This window comes from Hibiscus syriacus, unplaced genomic scaffold, assembly GCF_006381635.1.
Source record: "Hibiscus syriacus cultivar Baekdansim isolate YM2019G1 unplaced genomic scaffold, ASM638163v2 tig00111128_pilon, whole genome shotgun sequence".
Lineage (NCBI taxonomy): Eukaryota > Viridiplantae > Streptophyta > Magnoliopsida > Malvales > Malvaceae > Hibiscus > Hibiscus syriacus.
Genome location: NW_024062989.1, coordinates 959,439 through 973,070, shown reverse-complemented (window position 1 = coordinate 973,070; position 13,632 = coordinate 959,439). Strand labels below are relative to the sequence as shown.

At 35.6% G+C, this 13,632-nt stretch overlaps 1 protein-coding gene across 1 annotated transcript in view; it reads left to right on the top strand.

The window, feature by feature from the left end:
• Positions 1-4,241: 4,241 nt before the first annotated feature.
• Positions 4,242-13,632, top strand: part of LOC120154356 — a 41,305-nt gene continuing 31,914 nt past the window's right edge. Inside the window, exons 1-2 of the mRNA XM_039166133.1 lie at positions 4,242-4,253; positions 11,645-11,654. The gene's annotated coding sequence lies outside the window, so the exon portion shown is untranslated. The remainder of the gene's footprint in view (positions 4,254-11,644; positions 11,655-13,632) is intronic.

Sequence of the window (13,632 nt, the reverse complement as noted above, 5' to 3'; positions counted from 1 at the left end):
CTTTGAAAAGAGAATCTATCATCTTTAAAAAGAGAATCTTTTATCTTTGAAAAGAGAATCTATCATCTTTGAAGAATGTAGATGTAGATATGCCTGACTCAGCAGGGATTAATTAGGGGAGTAGAGTCTGTTCTGATTTGACTCTTGAAACACATCATAAGGAGAATTTATCTCAATTCATTTCATATCCCCATATTTAAATCAAATCTCGAATACGGCAACTTGGACCATATCATGTCGAGATGTTTAACAACAACCTGTCGTTTAACCTTAGTTGGTGCCATTAGTTTCTTATTGTTTAAAATTTCAGCTCTCCTTTTGTGGAAAGAAATCTTCATCATATCTCAACTTATAATCTTGAAGTTAAAGAAGACAAACTTCATCTTGGATAAAAAATGGAAACCATATGATCACAACATTGGTTCAACATCATAATAACTGGTTCGTAAAACATTTGACAACACATTCATCCTTTTTCTGTGGCTTATGCCAAGATTTCTCAATCATTGAATCTCTTTGCATGTGTTCAAAGTTTTTGTATGATGTCACAAGACCATTTGAGAACAAAACTCAATGGGGATTCAAGTGTGATGTTGGTATGACCAAAAAGTTGATCAAATTCTCAAGATATGCTAGTGATGAATTGAATAAGAGATACCAATTGATCTTGATATTATCTCAGGCAAGGGTAAGTGTGATATTGATCACGTTTCTTCTGTAATGAGCGTTGTAGGAATTAGAAACACACCCAATATAAGAACCATGTATGGAAAAATATCCGTAGAATTCTTGATGATGGGGATGAAACGCACATGATAAACCAAATAGATGAAAACTCGGTTCAGTCTAGCTGGTAATGATAACCCCAGTAACATCGGGAAAGAGCAATATACATGAGCTTCTCTCTTCAATGTCATCAAGTAAACAAAACTGATGTGAAAAATAGCTTCATAATCCAATAGTATGGTTGAAACTAACTGCCAGGAATCTCAAAGAAATATTTTCAATTGTCACCGACACACAGAATACAAAATTCAAAGCTGAGATCTGGAGAAACTAGACCCTGGATCGAGTAGTCTACTTGGGGACCATCTTTATTCATGCAACCATGATGTAGCTTAACAAAGAACATTATGTCAAATGAAACACGGTTAAGAAGATTGGGTATTTGAAAACCATATTTGCTGAGTAGATATTTGTTCAACAATAAGATTCTAATGCAACTGCTTGATGAACAAAGCAATTATGTATAGTCAACTTCACTGTCATTGTTTCACCATTTCATTCTTCATACCTTTCTGTCTCATTGGAAATATTTGTTCAAGTCAATGATCTTGACACATGATGATGTGGGCCTTCAGCATGCCCTAACAATTGCTGATACGAACGTTCAAAATACATCAACATTCTTCATTCTGATTGAAAGGGGCTTTCAGCATGCCCTAGCATTTTGTTGATATAAACATTCAGGATACATCAACATTCCTGATTCTGATTGACAAGGGTTTTCAGCATGCCCCAACATTTGTTTCTTGTTAATCTGAGCCTTCAAAATGCCCCACATGGATCTGTCTGACTTGGACTTTCAAAATGCCACCAACATTTTAATTCTGGTTTATTTTCAATGTCTGTTTGACTTGAATCTCATGATCCCTATGAGGTTCAATTTTGACAATGCATTATGTGGATTTATTCGTGCCCCAAATCTGTTTATCTTGAATGCTCTTATTATGGTGTCACTAAACAGCACTGTTGTCAAGTAACTGGAGGAATTCTCTTCACGTTGTCACAAACTTAAGAAGTACTCAATCATTCTGAAAAAACGTCTGAGATATGTGTCTTTTGAATGAGGTGACCATTTTCTATATCTGGAGGGGTCTAGTCAGACAGAGCAGTAAAATAGCTTGGTAATCCGTTCCAGGCTGACACAGTGGCTTATCATCTTTCAGTGAAAGCCATTTCTGAAATATACTTTTCTGTGGGAGAGAAACCAATTTATGCAAACAGTAATCTGATGCAATAGCAAGAATACATATACAGTGGTACAGGTTTATCAAAAATCCACACCCATGTAATATGTTGATTCTGATAACAACTTATCTGATTATGAAGTGATCATTCAAGCTGATTTCACAGATATTGATAATTCTTCTGATACCGAGGAAATCCTGAATTCTGATTCTGATGAGGAGAATAAACTGTTATACTTGACAAAAACATGATATTCAGAGGTTAAGGCTTCAATAGCCATGGAGAGATGTGGTCCGGATTTATCAATTGCAGAATTGACAGATTTTATATGTGCTGATCAAATGGCTAAGGTTACTGATGCACTTCTTATGGTAGAAGATAGGAAGCCATTATGCAATGATCCCAATTACAAGCAAAGGCGAAACTTGGGCTATGATTTGTGGAAAAGGAAGAAGCAGAGGAAGCTTGAAAAGAAGCTTCTTAATGAAGATGATCATGCAGTTCATCTTTCAATTCCAATGATCGGTTATGGGGTTCCTACCGAATCAGATAGATAACTCAAAGAACGCTTCCAGAATATGCTATTGGGTCTCCTTATTTCTACTATAAGCAAATTCATCTTTCAAATCCAATGATTGGTTCTGTGGTTTCATAACAAACCAGATCAGATAACTCAAAGAACACTTCCAGAAGATGCTATTGGGTCTTCTTATTTCTACTATGATCACATTATCTTTCAAATCCAATGATTGGTTTTTGGGGTTCATACCAAACCAGATCTGATAACTCAAAGAACACTTCCAGAAGATGTTATGAGCACACGTCACTTGTTCCACTTGAATCTGATGAGGTGGAAATGCTTCTAGGTTTCCCTAAAAACCATACACAAGGATCTTATAGAGACATGTTCCATGGTGGTATCAATGTCCTGTCTCTTTTTTCTGGGATCAATGATGCAAAAGTTGCCTTTTACTGTCTTGGCATACTTTTGAAAACAGATGTGCAAGAACTGAATGATAATCGGTTGGAGCAATTGATGAGTAGTTTTAACGGACTCGACCTTGTTGTCGGTGGCATCCAGCGTAGCAACCTTACTGGAAGAAATAAATATCATTGTGATGGGCTTGAAGATTTTTGTTGGTGCATTTTCTTGCAATGACTGCTACGACAGCTGTCTCTTCTGCTGTTCCAATATATCCCACTCTTTTCGAATCATGGAACGATTTAGTTAACTGTAAAACTGGTCATCTTCAACTTTTGGAATCCTGTAACCAATGTTACCCTATATAAAAGGCCTATAAGGGTAGATTCTGTTCCAATGTCTTATTCTATGCCATAAGTCCTCAAATTCAAATTCAGCAATCTTCTGAAGGACATAATGAATATCATCTTGACAAAGAAAATGATCGGCATAGAAGAAGTAGCAATAATGTATCAAGACTTGAGCCAGCATCACGGTATAACCAGAGTGCAGGTAGTGACTTGTTCATGACTTTATAATGTAATCTTCTAGAGAACATGAATTGATGGTTGGGGAAAATAATCTGTCTGGTGATGCTTATCGCCCTCAGCATGAGATAAACGATATCTTTCTTGATAAACTACTAATAACGTCATAGAAGAATGTCACAAGTTCAATTATCCATACTTTCTGGCTTCTTGGACCACTTGCCTTCAAAAAAGTGAAGTATTTCATCATTCTGGCCTCGTTTATTCTTTTTCTACAACAGAGGTAGAATAAGCAACAATTTCTTCAAGGACCTTCCTCATTTGAGACTGTCCTGTTTGAAAATGTTTTTCCTCCTTTCTTTATTGAAGAATGAAATAATTTTGTAAAGTATTATCCCTTTCAGGTTCACAATATAATCGAATCATAAACCTTGAGTTTAATGAATATCAAATAAATCAACTACACTTTTAAATCATTCAAAAATCATAGTCCTATGGTAAGTGTCAAAATTATTGACTGATTTTAGGTGTAAGTTAGTTCTGGTAAAGTAGGTTTTTTCAAGTTGGTTCAGTATGTCTCTTCGGGCTTCTACTAACTTGAAGAAATGGTTGTTATGCTCATCTTTAGAGATACTTCTTGATTCTATGCTCATATGGTAGAGATACTCCTTGTATCTGACTCTCAGGAACATCTTTGGGATGTGTGGTACTTCATTAAGAGGTTAAGATCATCTCTTATGTCGTTGTTGCACCATTCAATATTCGAGCCGCCTTTTCAGGTTTTCAACTCGAATCCTCCTTTGGTTTCAAAGATGTTATTTAAAAATTTATATCTTGAACCCTCCTTTTATCATTTTTCATATCATGCATTAAAGATTTTAAAAACTAATTTTTGCAAATAAAAATCAATCTTGAGAGGCGGAATGAATTCTGAAGATATTCTCTTTTACTTAGAAATCCATGTACGATTAAAATGACTTTTCAGGTACGTAACGTAGGCCATGGCTTATGGTTATGAAAAAAATGGATAAAAAGGCCCAAATAAATGTTTAAGGGTAATCAAACCAAGGATCAATTCATTCTGATGCCATCAATCTTGTTTTGTTTGACTTGGATCTGCCTTGCTGAGGAATTTTCCATCATCTGGATCCCTCTAGACTGCCAAATTTTGGATTCATTTCTATTTTCTCATATCTCCATCATTTCTTGCTCTTCTTGTTTGTACTTGATCAACCTTGTAACTTGAGGCTCAATAAGTCACCCATCTTGATTCAATTTTCCTTTTTCTTTTTTTTCTTCTTTTTTTCTTCTTTCTTTGTTGGATGAGTATAATACTTCAATTGCTTTGAGCACCTCATTTTCCTTTTGCATTTTGGAGGTTTTCCATTATTCTTGATTGGATTGATCTTCAAGCACTCTGTATTTGACATACTTTGTAGTTCAAAACTTTCATGACTTCATGGAAACTTGTCTTCGTAATAAAACTGTATTAATAACTTTATTCTTGTGAGCCAATATCCTTTACCTTGCCCCCCCAATGTAGAGGGTGATCCTTGGTTAGGGTTGAATTAGAAGAAAAATTATTCAGGCTCAAATGGGGACAACATATATATATATATATATATATGATATGAAATAATGCCGTTCATCATCTCATACACAGAAACCTTTGTAAAAAGAGGTATCTCCAGGGGGATGAATTTTCAAGATTAATTTTACTTACATGAAAAATGTAATTAATGCATGACATATTTATTTCAATCAATCACTTTCCCCTTCTTCTTGAGTATGCCTTAATCACCCGAAATCATCTTCAATGAGTTGGTCCATGATACCTCATCTCGTCTCTTCTTGCAGTAAGATTCACGGATAATTGAAAGTTTGGTTCTTTTGAGGTCTTTTGGTTTATGATGGTTTTGGAAGGACAAATGTGTGACTTTTGAAGTCGTATATATGGTGGAATGTAATATCATCAATCAACTCTACCCGAAAAGGTAAACATCTGGAGTAGGTGTCTCAAAAATAGGTGGAGACATTTCTTCGGAATCTTTGTAGTGTCAAGATTTAGTTTGAGTAATTGGCATTGGATGGGATATTGAAGATATAATTTTACCACTTGCCAATAGATCTATAACTCTTGAAAAATTAAAAGAATATTTAATCTACTTGATACTCAATAATTTCAAGATTAAAATTTGATTCCTTGCTCATAACCATAAAAGCAATACATATTTATTTATTGCACAAAAGGTGGAGGAAGGAAAAAACAAGTTCAAACAGGATGCTGAAAGTAGAAAAGTACTACAGTGGTAGATAACACTTCCACTTATTTATTTTATTATGCCTCATTACTCCTATAATGGTATGTAATAGGATCAGGGTTCTTTTCTTCATTTGCCCCCCATTTCTTGATCATTTCTTGTGTCAAAACCCTTTGTCAACAAGCATCTCAATTTCTTTTAACAGTGGCCTACAATTGCCTATAGAATGCCCCTTTACCCCCAAGTGGAAATTACAACACTATCTTGATCATAGCTATGAGCAGAAGGGTTTGATGTCACTTTAGTTGGTCTTGGTGTGATGTATTGACCTTTAACCAAATGAGGATACAAGTCTGAAATGGAAGTTTGGAATACTTCCAAAGTTTTTCTTGATCGCATGACTTTCTTTGGTCGATCCGAATAGTTACTTGCTTTTTTCTTTTGTAATTACTAGGACTCTGGATGCAACATTCATTCACATGATCAGCTTTTGCTTTTTGATCCATCGGGCTCTTGGATGTGACTTTTGAGTTTTCTTCACTGATTACATTCTCAATTAAATCTCCACTTGTCACAAGATTCTCAAATTCGTTTGTCGGATTTGCCTGCATTAACTCGAAGAAAGGCGCTGGAAGGGAATCACGAAACATACGTGATATTTCTTCTTCTAACATGGGAGGTTGAACTTGTGCTACCACTCCTCTCCATCTTAGGGCATATTCTTGAAATATTTCATTGGTTTTCTTTTTTACCCTTCGAAGATCCATACGTGTTGGAACTAAGCCTTTAACATACCGATATTGTCCCAAAAATGCATCAGCTAGATCTACCCATCTCTTGATCTGTTCTTGGGTCAACTGATTGTACCAGACTACTGTTGGGCCAACAAGACTATCATGGAAAAAGTGAATTAATAGATCATCAGAACTAAAATATCCTTCCATTTTTCTGCAAAACATTCTCAAATGGATTAAGGGACAACTGGTGCCATCATATTTCTCAAAATCAGGCATTTTGAATTCATGGGAATAATCAAATCTGGAACCAAGCTGAGCTTTCTTGCTTCTAATTCTTTGTGGTGGCACTAACATCTTTCATGTTTCTGATTGCTTTCTCTGTCCTCTTGACTCTCTCCTCATATTGTGAATAATTAATGAGGCTATTCTTTGGGTTTGAGTGGGATGCTCCAGGGTATGTTATCTTTCTCGATTCTTCAATCTGATAGCACGATTTCTTTTTAGCTGTTATCTTTTCTTTATCAGATTCCATTCCCTGTCAATTGTTCTGGCCACTGGTCTTGTAGTCCCTTATAAGATTGCTCCATTGTTTTCATGATGATAGTAAAGTAATATGAATGAATGGTCTTGGTTTTTACTGTTACAGAACCTTTCAAGAATTATTTACATGTTTTTATAATTAAAGTACATAACAGTACTTAAATAAGAATGTGAAAAATGAATAAATGGAAAAATAAGAATGCAAAATGTGCAATTCAAAGGCATACATAAAAGTATGAATGCAAAATGAAAAATGCAAAGATACAAAATGAAAATGCATATATGAAAAGGTGTTACTTAAGAGTGATCATCTTAGAACAGATTTCATTGAACACAAAAGTTTCGGTATATCAAATAAAACTTTTACATGTAGGGGACAACTTTCAGTCCTAACTTCAACAAAACTTTACATATAGGGAATAACTTTCCCATTTTCTTCTCTAAAACCAAGTTAGTTTATCAGCTTATGGGCCATATTGCTTGTCTGGACTGTAGCTTCTTCCATGACATTCTGGTGTTCTTTCATCTCCTATGTCAATTCTCAAAGTTGCTCATTTTCCCTTGTGAGAGGACATTTGTGTTCAAAAAGTTTTTTGACAAGATCTTCATGTATGTTGCAACTCTTTTTCAGTTTGGTGACCCCTGCTATCCACTCTTCTAGGGTGTTTCCTATACCAGCATTTTGAAAGGCTTGACTGACCTTCTGGAAATCTTCATGTATGGTTTCCATTTTGGTGCTCAATTTATCATTTTCAATCTTCAAATGACGTATTTGAGCTTCAAACCTCAGCAAATCTTTTTCTCTCTGGGCGCCCCTACTGGTATTCTTACCTTTGAAGACTTTTGGTATTAAACTAGCAGGACCCTCGTTTACTAAACTAGGTCGATCATTTACCATAAATTGTAAGGTTCCATGATCCAAAGACTTTGGACTCGACGTTTGAAGGCAAGACAATTCTCGATGGTATTCTTGAGCTCTGGCATGATATTCACAATGAACGTTGATGTCATACCAATTTGGATACGGAGGTTGGAATGGTTTTATGTAATATGGAGCCACTTCTCGTGCTTCAAGTAACTTTTCATACAACTCTTTATATGATATAGGTATAGCATCAACATGAGAACCACCTTTTGTCTTGGATTGAACCTGAGTTTTAGATATCGGAGCCTACTAAACTTCGATGATTTCAGGTTACATGATTTCTTCTCTTCTCTGAGAGCTTTTACAATTGTCATCATTTCTTTGGTATCTCCAGATGACTTGTGAATACGGATGATGATTGTCTGTAACTTCTCTAATTGATTGGGATCAGAAGTCCCTTGCATATTTGAGATTGCAGGATTATGTTCATTAAGCTTTCTCTCTTTCTGTGCAGGAATCTCTTCTCTTTTGGCCAAAACAGATATTCTATCCATCATCTTGGACATCTGCTCTCTTATTTCTCGTATCTCTTCTTGCTCCTTAATGGACACATGATCTCTAGGTGCGTAGCTTTCTTCTATCCTCGGAGTTCTCTCAGGATGCCATTTCACGGTTGCGTCATATTTTGTTCGATCATAAAACTTTTTGTCCATTTACGATTTCTTTCCAATATGATGAACAATCTTTCAAGTCAACACCTTTTGATTATGCCATGATCATGCAATGCAAACAAAAGAAATCAATATGAACAGATTAGAACAATGTAACATGCATGAAAAATTAAAAAAAAATAGAATAGTTAGTACCAACTAATGGAAAAAAATCTATTTATCAAGGTATAAATCTTAACCTCATGCTTTCTAGTTCATGCTTTGTTTGGAAAATTTAACCTAACCGCATGATTTCTAGTTCGCATGCATTTATTCCGGAAAAAGAAAAGGAAATAAAATAAATTAAAAGCTAGAGCTTATTTCTCCTTTGTGTATACCTACTGACAAAATTTCGGCATGGTCTCAGATTGGGAGAGTTTCTAGGGTTTATTATATGCAGGTTTTCAGTTCTAGGAGTAAAAGTACTCGAACTGTCTTTGTTGATGCCCCTTGGGCTGTCAACCCTCAATCCTAGTCCATTACAGACTTAAACGGATCGAGTTCAATTCGAGGGGACACATTTCTCTATACCTGACACGGAGAATAAATTCTCACGAAGACATAGAGCATATGAACCCCGAAAGTTACTTGCTAGGTCTGACACAGAGAATAAATTCTCACGAAGACGTCGCTTTCACTCCCACTTAAAAGGGACAAACTCAATTATAGAGCTTTATGTTATGCAATGCAAGTGTTGTGTGTGAGGAGAAATGTTCAAACCTCTAACAGATAAATAAAATAATTAATACCTGAATAAAAAATAATATTAATATAAAATAATAATAATAAAAATTTGAAAGAAAAGAATTAAAAAAATAAATGAATTATTAATTTCTAATTAATAGAGACAATTTATAATTGATTTTAAAGTTTGACAAGTCCCCAGCGGAGTCGCCAAGCTGTCGTAACCGGTTTTCGTCCGGGCACGAAATATTTACTTGACGGGAAAAGTGATGTGAATAAATGGTTTTGAAAATAATTTGAGAGTCGCCATCGGCCTTTTGGGTCAGGTAGGTCGAATACCTAAAAATTATTTTTTAAAAGAGTTTTAAGAAAACATCAATTAAAAATGATCTGATCTGCGTTATAACCAAAAATTCGTTCTTTTTAATAATAAAAGGGATTCGTGGTCGGTTAGTTTAGGGAAGGATTAGCACCCCTACAACGCCCAAAATTGGTACTTTTTTAATTATAAATTGTCTCTATCATTAAAAATTTAAAAATTCAAAATATATTTAATTTATAATCTTATTATTTAAATTATAAAAAATATTTATTTATTTAAAAATATCAGAAAAGGACTTCTAGGTGCCTTAAGACAGTTCTTTTCTTTGATATTAATAAATATTAATTTAAAATTAATAATAATTTTTTATAGCATTTATTTTTAAAATACCATAATAGGACATCCAGTTGTATTAAGACTGCCCTTTTCTTTGATATTGAAAATAAATATAAAATTATTTTATTGAAAAAATAAATTATTATTTATATATATATATATTATGACTACATAATAATAAAAATATTTAATATATAAACAAGTAAAATTAAAAAATAAAATAAATTAGAACTATATTTAAAAGCAGTAAAATAAATGAAAATATTTAAAATTAGTGATTAAATTATAGTAAAATTAAAATTAAATACCTAATTCATAATTAATCAAAATTATAGGGATTAAACATGCTATTTTCCTTATTAGTGATTAAATTATATAAAATTCGATTAAAATTAAAACATTATTATTAAATTAATTATTAAATTAAAATAAATTATAAAATATATTATAAAATTAAATATAATTAAATAAATTAAAAGTCAATTTCAGTGACTAAATTGCAAAGTTACAGACCTATAAGGGTTGTGGAAAGGGTTTACCCTTTCTTAAATTACACAGATACCCTCCCCAAAACGACGTCGTTTGGGGAGGGTTTTAAATACCCTAAACGCCTGGCCCGAAGGGCCAAGCTTCCTCATTTGCCTCTTTCCTTTCTCTCTCAAAATGAGAGAACCAGAGTTCTCTCTGGTTTCTCTCTAGTTATCCTCGCCGGAGGAAAACCGGCAGCCATAGGCCACCGTACTCCGCCGCCGGCCACCGCCGCCGGCCACCGTGAACGGTGGCCGGAATTTACAAAATACCCCCAAAGAGTAGATCTAAATGTCCTAATGCCCGATCTAAGGTTATTTTAACCTAAAATCCCATAATATATCGTAAAGCTACGATTTTCACCTTCGGTGTTTCGGTTCTCCGATGACTCGTGGAGGCTCTCACGGCGGCGATTTCCTCGGTAAGTCTCTTTTTTTCTTCTTTCGGTTTGTATTTTCTGGGATCGTTGGTGTAGCTCTTTCTCTGTATCTTTTTTTCTGTTTGTTGTTGTCCGTTTTTTTTCTTTTGCAGATTTGGTGAGGCTTTATAGCCACCACCGGTGTCCTCTTCGACCCGAGTAAAGAGAAGAGGTTCGGTGAGTCACCATAACTATGGTGGTGACTCACCATAGAGCTCGACATGTGGAGGGTTTCGTGGCGTTCTGGAGACTTCGGCGAGGCTGGTGTCGTGGCAACAGCAGTGTCGACGTGTGGGGCGGGTGGAAGCTGAAGCAGCGCCGCGTGGTCTTCTGGAAGCTTGGAGAGGCGTGGCAGCTGGAATGGCTTCAGAGGCGGCTGGAAAACCCTTGAGGTGGCTGCGCACGGGGCTAGGGTTAGAAAACCCTAGCTGAATGTTACAAACCCTAAAGGGTTTGAGTTCTGTTGGGCCGATTGTAATTGTAATTGGGCCCCAATTTTGGGCCTTGTAATAATATATTTAATAATAATATAATATAATAATAATATAATAATAATATTTATAATAATTTTAATAATTTTAATAATAATAATTTAAGTAAAATGAAAAATTAGTGTTTACACCTGCAATCATAAATAATTGTGCACATCAAATAAAATTTATGAAAACCTTTAAAATATTCAAAAAAAAAATACTAACCTTATCTACCTCCCACCACGCAGGATAAAGTTTAGCTTTTCCATTAGCCAACTTATATGAAGCATCTCTATGATCCTTCAAGTGAGCTACGTGAAAAGACATCGACATAATAGTCCATCGAATACTTCTTTTCTTCAATTTCCTTATTATTAGAAGACGTGACACCCATGCATCAATATGTTGTTTTATAAAAAAATAAATATATTAGTGAATTTATTAATAATTTAAAACAAATTAATCAAAATGCAATATAAGAAGAATATAATACTTATCCCCCTTCGAGGTAGCCATTATCTTCAACCCCTAATAAAATACCCCACCAAGACCGATCAAGAAACAAATGAATAGCATCGTCGATTTGGCATAGGTCAGAATAACACCCCTTGCTTCGCTCATATAGATAAAAATCAACTGCGGTCTTAGCCCAAAGGGTATTATCCGTAATTGTGTCCGGTAGTGTTTCCATCTCCTACTGAGGAATGGTACTGGTCGGTAACTCATACGAAAGCCAACACGCATCCTGATGATAGGGGCTCTTGAACGGTGAGAGGGGCTTCTTCAATGATGATAGGAGCCTCTTGAACGATAGGAGGCGCCTCTTGAATGATGATAGGTGCATCGGGCTTATTCTTACGGAGTCTTGGCACTAGTGGGGTGAACGGAGACGTAATGGCACGTGCACGATGTCTGATGCGTGAACCCCGTCGTGCAAGAAAAACCCGACATAAAACATCTACCTTAACGGGCCGCTGAAAATAAAAATAAATAAATAAATAAATAAATAAATAAATAAATAATGCCGAAAAAAAGTTATTTGCATTTTTAGTATAGTATTAAACAAATTTACCTCATTGCGTAGAGTATTAACCTCATTCTGCAACAATAAAACAATCTCGCGTAAAGCGACAACCTCATCATGTAAGGTAGATATCTCACCGTGTAGCGCACCATTGTCATCGCATAAAAAGGCCACCTCACCACGTAAAGATCGAACCTCATCACGCCATGCACCATTATCTTCACGTAAAGTACCGACCTCATGACGCAAAGCACCGACCTCATCACTTAATTCCCCTAACTCATCCTGTGGAGGTGGAAAACAGGGAGATAAATGTCGTGACCTCTTTGTTGGTCGCCTAACATGAGTGATGGTGGAGAAGAGGCTCGATGATGTGATGGAATAGGTGATGGTGGAGGTGGAGAAGAGGCTCGATCAGGTGATGGTTTCGGGTGTCGAGCTGTAGAATCGGCCCGAATAGGTGATGGCTCTCGAGATGGGGGTGCTCATCATCCGTCCCATCAAAAAACCGCTTACTAGCTTGCCACCAATCAGTGGCAAGCTTAGCCTCTGTAGGTGTCAGCCTATGTAATGGATAGTTGGCCACCTAACAATATAAAAGCTCAAACAAAGTTAAACTTGTACTAGTAATAACTTGTTTATATATGGTATTATTTGTGTGTTAACTTACATCATTCATCGTCGTATATGGGAGTAACTCTTCCCAATCCAACATGCGGATCCTCTTCCAGGTAATAGCCCTAGAAATATCATTTGATCTTTTTATCGTATATGTCCGCATGCTGAGGAAAGCCTCAATTATCCAAATCTACAAACAATATAATACACAAACATTAGTAATTGTTAAATAATTAATTATAATTTTGGAAACATTATAATATAGAAATTCTTACCTTAAAGGCCCAAGTAAAGTCTGTCAAAGTGTATTTAGAACCATCTCCCCGCAAACTTTTTCGGTCCTCAAAGTCAGACGACAACTTATTCCAGGTAGCTTTACATAGATATGAATCCCACGGAAACAGGTTCCATGCATTTAGGTCCTCTACCAATAATATTAGGTCCTCGGAGATTGGTTGTCTGCACTCTTTGCCTAAAAAGTCAGCATGCAAAAGTAATAAATGACATACTCAGACAATATCAAGGTCATCCATCCGAGTAAAACCATCTTTATCAAATAATCTCTTCAAGTCGTCGACGTGTATACTCGGCTTCGACTTTGTCAGCTCAGGAAAAACCCGATATAACCATGATGTGCGGGCGATATGACTAGTGTACCGACCTACATCATCGTGTCTGAAGCGTAGACTGGTGATT